At 39.6% G+C, this 16,418-nt stretch overlaps 1 long non-coding RNA gene across 1 annotated transcript in view; it reads left to right on the top strand.

The window, feature by feature from the left end:
* The first annotated feature begins 618 nt into the window (after positions 1-618).
* Positions 619-16,418, top strand: part of LOC132165258 (uncharacterized) — a 31,473-nt gene continuing 15,673 nt past the window's right edge. Inside the window, exons 1-2 of the long non-coding RNA XR_009438476.1 lie at positions 619-672; positions 858-932. This is a non-coding gene — a long non-coding RNA (uncharacterized LOC132165258). The remainder of the gene's footprint in view (positions 673-857; positions 933-16,418) is intronic.

Genomic DNA, 16,418 nt, shown 5'->3' with positions numbered 1-16,418 from the left:
TTCTTTAATAACACATTAGGACAAGTAAACAATCAAACTGAATAAATCTTCTACTTGTTTTTTTAAGAGTCTCTACCGAGTCTACCCTATTTAATATTCTACTTTGGTTTTGATATATTCTTATGGATGGAAAAAGTTGTAGAGAAGCCCTTTCACGAAAAGGGTCTCAGCATGACAGTGAGAAAAATATTAGTCCTAGTGTTAATCTTTGACATGATATCTGAAATCAGTAGGTGTGTCAGCTCAAGTTGGGGGAAATAGTTACCACCATCCCTACCATTGGTATGTTTTCTTTGACATGAAATCTCAAATCACTAGAAAAAAAAATCTATATTTTTTCTTCTTTTCTTGTTTGTGATTAGTTCCTTAAAAGAAAGAAAGAAATTATTTAGCATAACAAGATGAAAATTGGGGTTTTTCTGTTCATTGGTACTCTGTCAATCTGGGTTGTTATAATTCTAATACCTTTGAAGACCACAAATATTTGGGGATTGTTTATTAATAATGTCCATTGATTAGTTCGATATTTGGTCAATATTCTCTAAAATGATTGGTGCATATACTTTAACACCGTTGTTTTCTGCAATGATATATTGTTTCTTTTCATTTTTTATTTCAGGATTTAATGAAAATATTAGCTTCACTGTATGGGACGTTGGTGGTCAAGATAAGGTGAGCAATATCCCGTTGGAAGATAGCATGTCTTAGTTATGCATCTTTGACTTTAGATTATAAATATTTGACTTGATTTTAACCAACTTGAGCAGTCTTGCTTATTCTCTCTTTTCAACTGCATATAAGGCTTTCAAATCATGGCTGGCATTAGTCCAATTTATTCTAGATTGTTATATATGTAGAGCCTAGCCATAACTTCTGGTTCTTGAAGAAGAAAATCAAAGAGAAAGTGAAATCTCCTAGCTGCCTACTTCAAGGTAAATTTCTTTTCCAATCTTTTCAATTCCTTTTAATGAAAGTAAGTTTTCTTTTCTATAATTCTTTCAAGGTTTTGAATATTTTTATAGGATTTTAAATTATAGAATATAAACTAGGTTTACTTAGAATAGAATTTAAATTCTATGGAATATTTTAGAGATTAGTTCTCTTTTCAAAATAAGGCTCAAATTCATTTGAGAATTTAGATATTCATTGTTTAGTTATTGGATTTAGGGAGATTACAATCAAAGAAAATAGGTCATTTCCCTAGCCTAAGAAATTCGGCCAGCCCAAGAATGGGCTAGATCTAAACTTTTGAAATCGGTTTTTCGGCTTGTTATCGAAGAATTCAGAAAGTAGAAGAAACTAGGATGTGTCCTTGTTGTGTTTTGGGCCAGATTTAGGGCCTTTGGGCTGAGTAAAAAGCCTGTTTTCTACCAAACTGGGCCAATCCGTAATTTGACAGATTTTTGCCCTTGAATAAGGGGAAATTTTGAGCCTATGTGTTTCTGACCCAATCCAAAGATAGGTACTCTTTATTTTTGAGTAAACTTCCCGACGGCGCAAACCGTTTGTCGCTTGAAGCTGTGATGAGTTCACAATGAGCCGAAAATCGAGCAGACGTTGCTGGATTTCTGGAAATTCCAGAACAGGGGCATTTTGGTTTGAGCCCAAATATGAGGCCATTGAGGCCCACTTCTTGGGTCAAGGCCAGGTCCATTTGAAAGGCCTTAGATGGGCCTAGAACCCATAGAAAGGATCAGCCTTTTGGGCTGTACGTAGCCCAATAGGATCCCCAAAGTTGAGGTGACACTTGTTGGACTAACTCAAGTGTGACTTGAATTAGTCCTTCAAAAAATATTTTTAGCTCAATGGGTCAGATATCATTAAACATGATAATCAATTTTACCACGTTTTATTAATATGAGATCTTTCTTAAAACTTCATGAATTCTATTTAAATTTCATATACGAATGATATACAATGAAAATCCTATTTTAAACCCTTTACTACCCTCAAAATTAATTTTTAGTATGGTACTATTGATAGGTAAATATTTTAAATGATATTTTAAAGCTAAATAAGCAGTAAACACTCCTTAAGAGACCCATTTTTGTCCAGGTTTTCCAAAATTTTTGCAAATTAGTTTTTAATTCTTTTTAGTCTCCTATACCTAGTAATGAAGACAAGGGAAGGACCCTAAACCTATAAAAGTCCCCTTGTAGCTTTGTGCCTCCATAGCCCCATTCTCTCAATTTTTCACAACTTTCTCAAGATCACACACACCCTTTTGCCCTCTATACCATTCAGCTGCCCCTTAGACTGGGGAAAACTCAACTTCTCTTCTCATCACACGACCAAGGAGGAGGTTGAACAACAACTTCTCATCAAGTTTTTCAATCTCAAATTGAGCTTTCAACATCCTTTGATCTCAATTCAATGATCTATGCATGATTATGATTATAGCTTTTGGTGTTTACTTATGTGACATTGATCTCAAGGTTTCTTTTTTATTTCATAAACCATGTATATGGAATGTAAATTTTATGTAAACAAAATTTTCCATGCATGATGATACATTAGATACATAATGATTTATCAAAGATTAGAACCATACAATATAGTTTTCAAAATAGTCACGTATCAATTTTCATAAAGCATGAAATTTGTTTTGATAAATCATAGTAAAACATGTAGTTGTGTTTGTTTTTCAATTAGGATCCATGAACTCATGATGTCTACGATAGTAGCAAATACATATGACGTCAAAAGTTTTCAATTAGCATTCAGCTGCCCCTTAGACTGGGGAAAACTCAACTTCTCTTCTCATCACACGACCAAGGAGGAGGTTGAACAACAACTTCTCATCAAGTTTTTCAATCTCAAATTGAGCTTTCAACATCCTTTGATCTCAATTCAATGATCTATGCATGATTATGATTATAGCTTTTGGTGTTTACTTATGTGACATTGATCTCAAGGTTTCTTTTTTATTTCATAAACCATGTATTTGGAATGTAAATTTTATGTAAACAAAATTTTCCATGCATGGTGATACATTAGATACATAATGATTTATCAAAGATTAGAACCATACAATATAGTTTTCAAAATAGTCACGTATCAATTTTCATAAAGCATGAAATTTGTTTTGATAAATCATAGTAAAGCATGTAGTTGTGTTTGTTTTTCAATTAGGATCCATGAACTCATGATGTCTACGATAGTAGCAAATACATATGACGTCAAAAGTTTTCATGATTTCTCAATGATTTACATCATATAAACCAAGTTTTTACGTATTGTTATATGTTAACTAACCATTTACAAACTAGAAGTTGTTTTGTATCACCTTATGAAAAACCTTATTTCATGTTTTGTTTTCAAATTGATCTTATGTATATGAATTAAAATCATTATGTATCACTTGGCCATTGGCCTGGTTCATCCATATGGGCCCCTAAACTTGAGAAACAATGTTTCTCAAGTCTAGGATTAACTACATGTATTATAAATATTTGAATCACTAAAAAGAAGTTTCAAAAACTGTTTTAAAGGGTGATTTAATTGAGCAACAACTTCTCATCAAGTTTTTCAATCACAAAGTGAGTTTTCAACATCCTTTGATCTCAATTCAATGTTCTATGCATGATTATGATTATAGCTTTTTTACTTCATATATTGTTAGATTGATCTCAATTGATTTTTTTAATTTTTTTTTATTTCATAAACAATGTATTTGGAATGTAAATTTTATGTAAACAAATTTTTCCATGCATGATGATCATACAACTCATGATGTGTACGATAGTAGCATATACAAAATAACATGTGACATCAAAAGTTTTCATCAAGAGTTTTTACGATTTCTCAATGATTTACATCATATAAACCGAGTTTTTACATTTTGTTAAATGTTAAGCATATTCAAACTAGAAGTTGTTTTGTATCACCTTATGAAAGCGTTATTTCATGTTTTGTTTTCAAATTGATCTTATGTATATGAATTAAAAACATTATGTAATACTTGGCCATAGGGCTGGCTGATCCATATGGTGCCCAAAATTGATGTTTTTCAAGTCTAGGATTGACTACATGTTTTATAAATATTTGAATCACCAAAAAGAATTTTTAAAAACTGTTTTGAAGGGTGATTTAGTGGTCTGGACAGAACCTCCAGAGGCTAAGAAATCATTCCCCAAGTCCTCTATTGAATTTTAAGTCAAGGTAACTGATTTCTACATGTTCTATGCAATCTTTGGGTTCATATTGCATTGATGTTTCATGAAAAATCACACACATAGTTACTGATTTAATTAAATTGAACGAATTTCATATAAAGATTTATGATGTGTGTGAATATTTTTAAAGGAAGCTGTTTGGCTCTTACTACATTATGAAGAAAATATTTTTCTTTAGTTCCATTTAAGAAGAAATTAATTTTGAGTTTCTCTTTTTGCCTTAGTAGTCAATGTTTTCAAATATAGTTTCAAAGAATAATTTAAAAATCTTCCTTATTGTGTTGTATTGAGTATTTTCAAGGAAAAGGTTTTAAAGAAAATATTTTTAACCAACCGGTTTTAAATTGGTTGGGAGTATTACTTATTGGGCATTTTCGCTCATTAGTTTTGTTTTCATGATGGGAGATTTCATTTCATTTCATGATTTAAGATTAACCTATTTTTCAATACGTGCCTAAAGGTGTAAGAAAGAAAACTTTTCAAACACTTTTATGCCATGTTTAGACCTCTGCATTTCCGCATTTATGTTTAGTAAAGGCTTGTAAATAGGCCCAAGGCTCTGAGGCGTCAAGTAGGGATTTGGTTTGTCCAAACATGTAGTGGTTTCGGAGCTCCACACCAAGTTTTGTATAAAGAGGGGTTAGAGCATTGGAGCTTGAAGCCTTACATCTTTGGTTTTTTGTCTAGGTGCTTTTGGTTTGTCGTGCTCCCTTTTGGTTCTTTGTTTACCAAGCTTCGAATGGTGCATGGCAATAGCATAGTCAATTTTCTTGGTCGCTTGTGAAGGTCCAAAGTGCAGACGGGTGAACCTACCGACCCTTCGATGGGCCTTCCACCTCTTGAAGGATGTGGGTGCCGTGAGGTGGTGAGGGGGTGATAGGTTATATTTGCTCCATTGAAGTTTGCATATCGAAGGCCATTATGCAAGTGAGCATCCCACTTCTCCAATCCTTGCGCAAGGTGGTTGCCTTCCTCATTTTGGCACCCTCATAACTTACCCCCAATTCATCGCAAATTCTCATGGTCGCTCTAAGCTCTCGATGCTAGAGTTCCTGTACTTGTATTAGCTGCATGCAATCCGCAACGGCATCTGGAGCTTCCATTGTCGCCATGGCCAATGGATTGTAGACAACATCTGTTGGGTCTCTAGTGTAAAGAAGTGGGATAGGAAGTTCTTTGTCTGCTGTAGGTTGGAATTTTTAGATCGGGAAGCGAATCCTATGTTCTCTCCTTAAGACGCAATGGGTGGGGGGCCGACGGAGGCACTTAGAAGAGTCCTTGCGAATTGGGACGTTGAGGACACACGTGGAGAGAATGATTAAATAGGAACATTGAGCGACCGATGCGAATTGGGTCTTTCGAAATGAGCACTTAGAAGAGTCCTTGCATATCGTGGGCAAAGTACCCGTTCTGCCGAGGAGTGAGCAGGAATGAAGGGGAGTGTCGGGTACGCTGTTGAGCATGCTGACGAAAGGATGCAGAGGTGCACGCGGTCTTGAGTGAGAACTGCAGACAACCCATGGGCCCCTATTGCTTTGATGGAGAGTTCTAAGGGCGAGACATCCAGGGTTCGTCAGGGGACTATGGAGCGGTACCTTTTCTGGATGCAACGTGGGGCCATCGATGTGACTTGCTCTGCGAAGATGGTCAAAGTTTGTTTTGGCCGCGATGTAGGGCGTTCTGAAATGAGCAAGCCAGGCCTGATGTTAAGCTGTATTGCTGCCTGTGGTTCGGAAGAAGTTTTGGACATTACCCATTGTTGGTGCAGCATCGGAGGGGTTCTGGCAGCTCATGTTGTGGAGTTCTCCGATGATTCAGACGATCAACAACCCTTTGCTACGAGTTCATATGCATCAGGAGCAAGCGGACTGCGCCTTCTGAAGCCATTGCAAGCCAGATGGTGGTAATGCAATAGTTGTGAACTCCAAAGGTTTCGCCATGGTGGGAGCGTACATGGCGAGAGTCTGTTTGGATGCTTATAGCTTAATGCGAATTGTCTCGGCTCTAAGGCAAACCACTTTTCTGGCCTTATGAAGCCTTCGACGCTACTTCTTTGACGGAGAGTTCTACTAATGGCAAGGACTCTGGAGTGGTACCTTTTCTCGATGTACCTTTCTCGGTACATCGAGAAAAGGCAGAGCACCCATGCAGGGCCGTCGATGTTACTCACTTTGTGAAGATGGTCAAAGTTTGTTTTAGCCAACATGTAGAGCGTTTTGAAATGAGCAACCTAATGTTAAGTCGTACCCTTGCTTGTTCGGTAGAAGTTTTAGACGTTACCCGTTGTTGATGCAACATTTGAGGCCTCTAACGGCTTATGTTGTCGAGTCCTTAGATGATTTGGACGATCAACCACCCTTTGCTATGAGTTTGTCCGCATTGGGAGCAAGCTGCTTGTGCCCTCTGTTGTTGCAAATCTAGTGATGGTAGTTTGATTGTTGCGAGTTCCAAAGGTTTAGCTATCATGGGAGCATTCGTGGCGAGAGTCTGTTCAGATGTTGAGAAGTCTTCTACTTAAATGTTGGGGTGGATCGTCGGGCTCTGAAGCAACCCACTTTTCTGGCTTCGTGGGGCGTTTGGCAGCAACACCTTCCCTACTACTTTGATAGAGCAATGCCTTTTCTTAATGCTATGCGGGCCATCGATGTGACTCACTTCGCGAAGGTGGTAAAAGTTTGTTTTGGCCATCATGTAGGGTGTTTTGGAATGTGCAGGGGGGGATGTTAAGCAGTACTGCTGTATGTGGTTTGGAAGAAGTTTTGGACATTACTCATTGTTGATGTGGCATCCAAGGGGTTCTTGTGCCTTATGTTATTGAGTACATTGATGATTCGAACAATGAACTGCTCTCTACTATGAATTCATCCGCTGTCACGGGCAAGCAGACAGCACCCTCTGAAGCTGTTGCAAGTCAGGTGGTGGCGAAGATGGTCAAAATTTGTTTTGGCCGCCATGTAGAGCTTTCTGAATTGAGCAGGCGAGGCCAGATGCTAAGCTGTACCATTGCCTGTGGTTTGGAAGACGTTTAGGACGTTACCCATTGTTGATGCAGCATTCGAGGGGTTATGGCAGCTTATGTTGCGGAGTCCTTTGATTATTTCGATGATCAACCGCCCTCTGTTATGAGTTCATCCGCATCGGGAAGCAAGTGGATTGCGCCCTCTAAAGCCGTTTCAAGTCTGGTGGTGGTAGTCTAATTCTTGCGAGTCCCAAAGGTCTCGTGGGAGTGTCGCGACAATCTGTGCAGGTGCCGAGGAGTCTTTTGCATAAAGGATTGGGTGGATCGCAACAGCTCTAAGGTGACCCACTTTTTTGGCCCCGTGGAGCATTTAGCGGAAACACCTTCGCTACTGCTTTGACAGAGAGTTCTACCAACGCGAGCACATCCAGGGTTTTGTCAAGGGACTCTGAAGCGGTACCCATGTAGGGTGTTCTAAATTGACTAGGCCGGGCTAAATATTAAGTTGTACCGCTGCTTGTAGTTTGGAAGAAGTTTAGGACGATACCTATTGTTGATGCAGCATTCGAGGGGTTCTGGCGGCTTATGTTGTGGAGATATCTGATTATTCTGAAGATCAACCGCCCTCTGCTATGAGTTCGTCCAGGATTAGGCAAAGTGCGCCTTCCGAAGCCGTTCCAAGTCTAGCGGTGGTAGGCTAATTCTTGCGAGTTCCAAAGGTTCCAAAGGTCTCATGGGAGCATCCGTGGTGAGCATTCGTGCTTCAGAATGCCTCGACTCTGAAGCAACCCACTTTTCTGGCCCTCTGAAGCATTCGGTTTCAACACCTCTTCTAATGGCAAGGGCATCCAGGGTTCGTTAGGCGACTAATGAATGGTACCTTTTCTGGATGCTAGCATAGCCATTGATGTGACTCGTTCGACGAAGATGATCAAAGTTTGTTTAGGCATTCTCTCTTTTTGAATTGAGCAGGCGGGGCCAGTTGCTAAGCTGTACCTTGCCTGTGGCTTGGAAGACATTTAGGACGTTACCCATTGTTGATGCAGCATTCGAGGGCATCTGGGGTTCGTTTGGTGGTGATAAAGCATCTGAGGGGTTATGGTGGCCTATGTTGTGGAGTTCTCCTCGTTGATTCGGATGATCAACTGCCCTCTGCTATGAGTTCATCCGCATCGGGAGCAGGTAAACTGGGCCATCTGAAGCTGTTGCAAGTTAGGTAGTGGTAGTCTGATGGTTGCGGGCTCCAAAGGTTTCACTACGGTGCAAGCGTCCTTGGCGAGAGTTTGCTTAGATGCTGAGGACTCTTCAGCGACCTTTTTTTCTGGCCCAGTGAAGCCTTCAGTGGCAACACCTCCCCTATTGCTTTGACAGAGAGTTCTATTAATGGCGAGGGCATCCGGGGTACCTTTTCTCGATGCTACGCAGGGCCATTGATGTGACTTGCTTGGTGAAGATGGTTAAAGTTTGTTTTGGCCGCCATGTAGAGCGTTCTAAAATGAACAAACAGGGCCGGATGCTAAGCTGTACCATTGCTTGTGGTTTGGAAGACGTTTAGGACGTTACACTTAGTTTATGTAGCATTCAGTGGTTTTGGCGGCTTATGTTGTGGAGTCCTCTGATTATTACAACGATCAACCACTTGCTATGAGTTCATCCGCATCAGGGAGCAAGTGGAGTGCGCTCTCTAAAGCCGTTCCGAGTATGGTGGTGGTAGTCTAATTCTTGCGAGTCCTAAAGGTCTTGTGGGAGCTTTTGTGGCGACAGTTTGTTCAAATGCCGCAGAATCTTCTGCTTAAAGGATTGGGTGGATCGCAACGGCTCTGAGGCGATCCACTTTTCTAGCCCAGTGGAGCATCTGGCGGAAACACCTTTGCTATTGCTTTGACAGAGTTTTACAAATGGCAAGCGCATCCAGGGTCCGTCAAGGTACTGACTCTATAGCGGTACCTTTTCAAGATGCTACACGGGGCAATCAATGTGACTCCGTGAAGATGGTCAATGTTTGTTTTGGCCGCCATGTAGGGCGTTCTAGGTTGACTAGGCGAGGCTAAATGTTAAGTTGTACCATTGCCTATAGTTTGGAAGATGTTTAGGACGTTACCTATTGTTGATGTAGCATTCAAGGGGTTCTGGCGGCTTATGTTGTGGACTTATCTGATTATTGCAAAGGCATCCAAGGTACCTTTTCTACTTAAAGTATTGGGTGGATCGCAACAGCTCTATGGCGACCCACTTTTTTGGCCTCGTGTATCGTTTTGCGGAAACACCTTTGCTACTGCTTTGACAGAGAGTTCTACTAATGGCGAGCGCATCTAGGGTTCGTCAAGGGACTAACTCTGTAGCGGTACTTTTTCAGGATGCTACACGAGGTCGTCGATGTGACTCGCTCCGTGAAGATGATCAATGTTTGTTCTGGCTGCCATGTAGGGCGTTCTAAATTGACCAGGCGGGGCTAACTGTTCCGCTGCCTGTAGTTTGGAAGGTGTTTAGGATGTCACCTATTGTTGATGCAGCATTCGAGGGGTTTTGGGGCTTGTGTTGTGGAGTTATCTGATTATTCCGAAGATCAACCACCTTTTGCTACGAGTTCGTCCAGGAGCAGGCATAGTGCGCCCTCTGAGGCCGTTCCAAGTCTGGCGGTGGGATTCTTGCAAGTTCCAAAAGTCTCTTGGGAGCATCTGTGGCGAGAGTCTGTTCGGATGCTGAGTCTTCTACTTAGATAGAGGTTAGGGAGGATTGCGACATCTCTAAAGTAGCCCGTTTTTTTGTCCTCATGTGGCCTTCGGCGGCAACGCCTCCCGTATTGCTTTGACGGAGAGTCCTACTAATGGCGAGGGCATCTGGGGTTCCTCAGGCGACTAACGAGTGTTACCTTTTCTGGAGGCTAGCAGGGCCATCGATGTGACTCGCTTCGCAAAGATGGTAAAAGTTTTTTCTCGCCAACATGTAGGGCGTTTTGGAATCAGCAGGTTGGGCCGAATGTTAAGCTATATGGCTGCCTGTAGTTCAAAAGAAGTTTTGGACACTGCCATTGTTGATGCAGCAGCCGAACGGTTTTGGCGGCTTACGTTTTTGAGTCCTCCAGTGATTCAAACAATCATCCAACCTCTACAATGAGTTCATTAGGCACTGGGGGCAGGTGGACTGTGCCCTATGAAGCCGTTGTAAGTTTGGTGGTGGTAGTCTAATGGTAGCAAGCTCCAGCAGTTTCTACAGTGGGAGTGTACATGGCGAGAGTCTGTTCGGAAGCCAAAGGGTCTTCTGCATAGAGGTTAGGGCAGATCGTGACACCTATGTTGGGGCCGACTTTTTTGGCCCTATTTTGGATGCTATGCAGGGCCATCAATGTGACTCTCTTCGCGAAGATGGTCAAAGTATGTTGTGGCCACCATGTAGGACATTCTATATTGAACAAGCAGGGCTAGATGTTAAGCTATACCACTGCATGTGGTTTGGAAGAAGTTTTGTACTTTACCCATCATTGATGTAGCATTTGAGGAGTTCCTGTGGTGGTAGTCTGATTCTTGCGAGTTCCAAAGGTTTTGCTACGGTGAGAGTGTCCATGGCGAGAATCTGTTCGGATGCCAAGGAGTCTTCTGTTTAGAGGTTAGGGTGGATTGCGACGGCTCTAAGGCAACCCACATTTCTGGCCCTGTGGAGTTTTTGGTGGCAACATATTCGGCATCCAAGGCTCGTCAAGGAACTCTAGTCAACAAAAAAATTCACTATCGGGGGAACGATTTATGCTTCATGTCATTTTTTGTGTGAAAAGAAAATGGCACCCTCATGTGCTTTGCTGTCTCTTATCTCCCATCACTGCTAGAAACTGCTACAAGGCTAGAGTTGATCTCAGCCATATGAACATTTCCTTGTTGATTTGAGGCTTTCCAAGGCTAGAGTGATCCTCTTTAGCCTTAAATCAACCCTGCTCTGGTCCTTTAAAGGCCATCTCAAACCCGAATCTGGTGTTTCTCTCTGAGAATCCCAGGTTCACTAGAATTGAACCAGTGCACCACGTCTTCTACATCATCATCACCATCTTCTTCGACCTTTCTCAAACTGTTATACAAATAGGGAAAATACAGAAAACGAAAATGCCCCTTAGGTGTGTTACAACGTCACTTTGCTTAAGAAAATATTTGCCCCCACCAGAATTGGTATGCAATAGGGTTTTCAGCAAATTTTTCTTTAGGATACAATGGAACCCCGGAAACTTCTGTATTATAACTGTGTTCTGCACAAACAAAGTTAAAACCTAAAAATACCCCTAAGATTTTCTATTCTAATTAGAGACCAAAAAATAAAAGGATAATGCTTATTTTTTAAAAAATTCAAACAAAGATATTAAAGAGAATTGAATTATCATAGATAATTATCTATTTTAGATAATTTTGAATTTAAAAATAAAATTGCTATTTTGAATTTCGAAGATAAAACTGCTGTTTTGAATTTCGAAATAAAACTGCTATAAATTGATAATCCAACTGGCACTTAAATATGTCCGTGAGATTAAATAATTATCTTAATTATCTTAATTATTTAATCTCAATCGTTAGATCAACAATCCGGTAGATCCAACTACTGGATCTACTTAAGAGCATCCTACGGTTTAGATCAAACCACTAGATTGAACGATCTTGACCGACCAAAAATGAATGGTCTTGATCAGATTGCTCCAATGCTAAGTGCCAAGTGCGCCATCAAGGCGCCCTATTGCCCACGCCACGCACGTGCGTGTGCGTCCGGTGCTTCGCACCGTACGATAACATGTATTAGGGTGTACCCTAGCATAGCTCATTTAACAGCTTAAATTTGTTGGAACTTATAAATGCCAACAAAATCTTCACTATTTCCAATGTGGGACAACATTCATTCAATGCTCTTTAAAACTTTCAATTTAAAACATTCCCAAGACACATAATAAAATATATATATATATATACTCAGGGGGGGAGAAAGAGAGCAGGTGCGCGAATACAAAGAAAGAGATCGGAACTCTTATGGCTCTGATACCAAGGAGGGGTGGGGGTGGAAGCGCAGTATGCATATAGATGCAGGGATGAGGGGAGGTGATAATAGAATGCAGAAAATAAGCAGTTGTAAATCAAAGCAGTAGAACCGTCCAAAGTGGCGGTATGACAATTATATAATCAAAATATAAAACTGAAATTAAAATAGTTGAGAAGAAGCAAAACAGATAATCGTTATAGATTATATGATAAAACCTTTACAGAAGTAAGCGTTAGAACTTACTGAAGTAAGGGACAGGGAAGAAGAAGAAGAATCTGAAGGGGAATGGCTAGATAGTTTCTGGTGAGGGTAGAGTCACCTAAAAAACTTCTGCCTTACAAAGGGGGAGGGGAGCCCGTTATATAGGCTGAGCAAAAAGCATAAACAGTAAATTACAATCATGAACCGCGTTAATGTTATCAAAAGTAAACAGTAAAAGTAAACAGTAAAGGCACGTCTGGTGCCAGTCTGAACAGTAAAAGTAATCAATCTGAAACAGTAGCTGTCGGCACTGTAGTGTCGGCAGACAAATCTTGAACAGTGCATCTGAACAGTAATCCTGCGCGTGTCGTCTGGACATAAACAGTAAAAGTGAACAGTGATATTGCACAGTAACTCCAATTAGTGATGAACAGTGATCCGTCTAAGATCAAAGGGAACTGAAACCAAAAACCCGCAAACCAGCCGTTATAAGCTAGCTCTGAACAAATCTGGCCGTTATGGAGCCAATCTTGGGAAAACCTGGGAAAACTAGCCGCTTGAGGGGCTAGATAAAACTGAAATCTGAGGGTCGTTAAGAGCCCAATAAATCACATGTCTTCAACCCCTGGATAGGGATAGTAGTCTTGTGAGTCTTCAAAATAAGGAGGGACCTGGATAGGCTTTTCGGCAGATGGTTTAAACGTCTCATCTTCTTCATCGTCCAAGTTATCCAGGGCAGCAAGTAAGGCTTCAATCATTTCTTTCTTCTTTGAAGAACTTGAAGAGGCCAAATGGGAGGAAGCAGGGGAACTTTCTTTTTCTCTTTTTGGAGAAGAGAAAGCACTGGGAGGAATCAACAAATTGGACAGGGCGGACGCCTTAGGGGCAGGAAGGGTCTTGGGAGCGTGCACCATGTTTTTAACAGCAAGAACAATGGAATCATTTAGTGAGCATTTATCCCACCATTTGATATACCAATGTCTTTGAATTTTGTCTTCTGAAAGGTGATATTGTCATCTCAGAATCCAAGGAATTTTGAATTTTTTAACAAAATGAAGCATAGTGGGAAACTTAGCTCCATAGGAATCAACTTTGAAGTGACTTTTAAATATTTGAAAGGCCTCAACAAGTTGGAGAGGGAGAATATCTGGGAGAAGACCAAATTGGTTCCACCACCTGGAGAACCAGAGGGGAAGGATTCCGCAGAAGTCTTTATCAAAACTGACAAACCAAGAATGTTCAAATTTCGAGGTTTGATGAAGCAAAAATTTAAAATAGGCATCAACGTAATCATAATAATTACAAGGAATGTTAAACCCGTTAAGGGACCTGGAAGCAGAGGGGTGATTACCCCATTCTTTTTCAGAAATAACTTTCTTGAAATAAACACTATGGTAAATTGTTTTCTGGGGATTAAGCCTGTCAGGAATGGCTTTGAAGAAAACAGAAACGGCAATATCTCCGGGGGAAAGGGAAGAGGAGACCCGATTTAATTCAACAAAAAATAAATTTTGGGAATAAGGGAGGGCCATATATTCCGACGTCTTGTCGTACTTAATGAAACTTAGGAACCAGGATTGAAAGGAGTAAATCTGTTGGTTAAGGCAACAGATGAAAATGGTAAAGGAGAAGCAATGGGAGCAATGGAAGACTCTGACTTTATGGTCAAAGCCTTGGAAACAACTTTCTCTTTATCTTTTTTGCCTGCCATGGTAGCACTGCAAAATTTCAAAAGGAAAGAAATTAGGAATAAAGATGTGAAAATCTTTAAAATAGTACAAAATAACTTCAAAATTATTTTGATGCAAAGTAAAACAGTAATAATAATATGCGCCATGTGCTGGGGGTAGGTATGAATAGAAGGTAAAGGTACAACACGACCGTTAGTGGGAGTGTTTAAACAGGATAAAGTCCTAATGGGAATAGGGTACTCATTAGACTCTAGTCCTGGAAACCTATTACTCAACCTGTTAACATCAATTTCAAATTTAGAAGCAAATTGGAATTGAATATCAGAACAAAACTTAACAGTTGAAACACCAATTTCATTAACAGAAAATGGATAAAGTAAAGCAAGAAAAGGCATGCCAAGAATCACTTTTTCTTTCATATTTTTAACAAGAACTGCAGAAGTATGAAAATGAACATCATTTTGACAGACATGAACGTTACTGAGTTCATATTTGATATGCAACTTGTTTCCACTGGCCGAATTCAATTTTTCAGTGGAAGTTTCAAAATATTTTCCAGGAATAAAATCTTCTTGAATGCAATTCAAGTCAGAACCATAATCAATTAAAGCAATAACATCAAAAGCATATTCATCAGAAATACGGATATGAACTTTTGAATACCATTTGGGAGGAACAATTTTACTAATCATACTGACAACCTTAACCTCATCAGAGAGAGGTTTATGGGTGGATTCAGATTCATCATTATGCTCAGATTTTTTAGTGTCTTCGTTACTGGAATCACTTTCTGAAAAACATTTGTTAAGATTTAACAGCAGAAGCTGTTGTTGTAAATCTTTGTTCTCAGTTTTAACAGCTTGCAAGTCAGTTTGCAATTTAACAATATCTTTCTTGATGTTACTAATCTCATGCTGCAAATCTGAGACAGTAAGCACTTTGTTTTTCGGATTTGAAAAACGTTTCAAAGTGTCTTCAAGAGAGATTTTGGAAGTAGCTGGTTTTTCAAAATCTTTCAACATGAGTTTCTTAAGTTTATTAAGATACTCTTCTTTTAATTCAGGATTATCAATTTTTGAAATCAAAGTTAAAAGCAAATTTTCTTGTTCTTCTGATTTAGACATCATTGAACAAGTTTTTGTGTTGCAGCAAGAACCGGCACAGTTCTCAAATTTAACACAATTTTCATAAACAGAGGAATCAGAATGATAATCAGAACTGGAAGAAGATGGAAGATCATCATTAGAAGAATAATCAGAAATACGAGAAGTAATGTTGGAAGGAGTTCCAACAAAATTCTTGATGATTGTATAAATCAAAGTGTTAACACCATCAGGTTCACCCATACCAACTTCCTCGTTGAAAATGGGTATACCTTCTTCATCACACTTTACTACTTTCCTGATCTGGTTTCTTCTATCTTCAGTGAGATAATTATCCCACCAATTTCGAAGGGTTCCAGAAAAACCAATAGCAAGTAAATCCACAATATCAGTCTGGCTTTTACTGTGGTTTGAGATATAGGCATTAGCAACCATGGCCATATGATTCATCTTGTTGAGCAATTCTTGCTCAAACAAACCATCAATGTTCCATTCATACAATTTATCATCAGAAACAAAAAATTGAGTTTGGAGAAACCTTTCCTCAAATTGTAAATCAGGAGGGGTTGGTTTTGGATAAAAATTCTTTGTCTGATTGAAAGTTCTAGATCCGTCAAAGATCCTTTGGAGTTTTGGCTCTATTTCAATCTTGCCAAAGTTTTGTTCAAGGACTCTGATGTCAGAACCAGTGGAATCAGCGGATGAATCAGAATTAGATGAAAAAGCTTTTTCCATGGCAAAATTCTGACTAGAGGTACTGGCTTGAGTCGTCTTTAACTCAGTCAGTTCAGAAAGCAATTTGTTTACTTTCTCAACGTTCTTTTGAGAAGTAGTTTTCAAACCATGAGATTTCTTTAAATCAGGGAGAGAAATCAGTGGTTTTTCAATTTTTGGGGAAACAGAGGAAAACTTTAAATCAGAGGAAGAAGAGGGAAGTTTTTCTTCAATCCGATCTAACTGTTGTCCTATGATATGGAGGGATTGGGAAACAAAATTGTTTTGCTCGATGATTCTCCTATCGTTAGTGACAGGGTCCTTATCATGAGTTTTGAAAGGGGAACACTTAACAACCATATTGTTACAATCAAGAAGAGTATTTTCAAGAGGAGAATGGGAAGCTCTGATGACAGATTTATCCTCTTTGACAAACTTCTTTTTGACAACATTCAAAATATTATCGTCAGGAAAATGTTTTTGGAGAAAATCAAAAGACAAAATGTGAGTTTGGGACTCGATCATAGTCTCGGTCCATTTGACCTTGATTTGATCTCGTTCCTTT

This window comes from Corylus avellana, chromosome ca11 (assembly GCF_901000735.1).
Source record: "Corylus avellana chromosome ca11, CavTom2PMs-1.0".
Lineage (NCBI taxonomy): Eukaryota > Viridiplantae > Streptophyta > Magnoliopsida > Fagales > Betulaceae > Corylus > Corylus avellana.
This window is presented reverse-complemented; position numbering and strand designations above follow the sequence as displayed.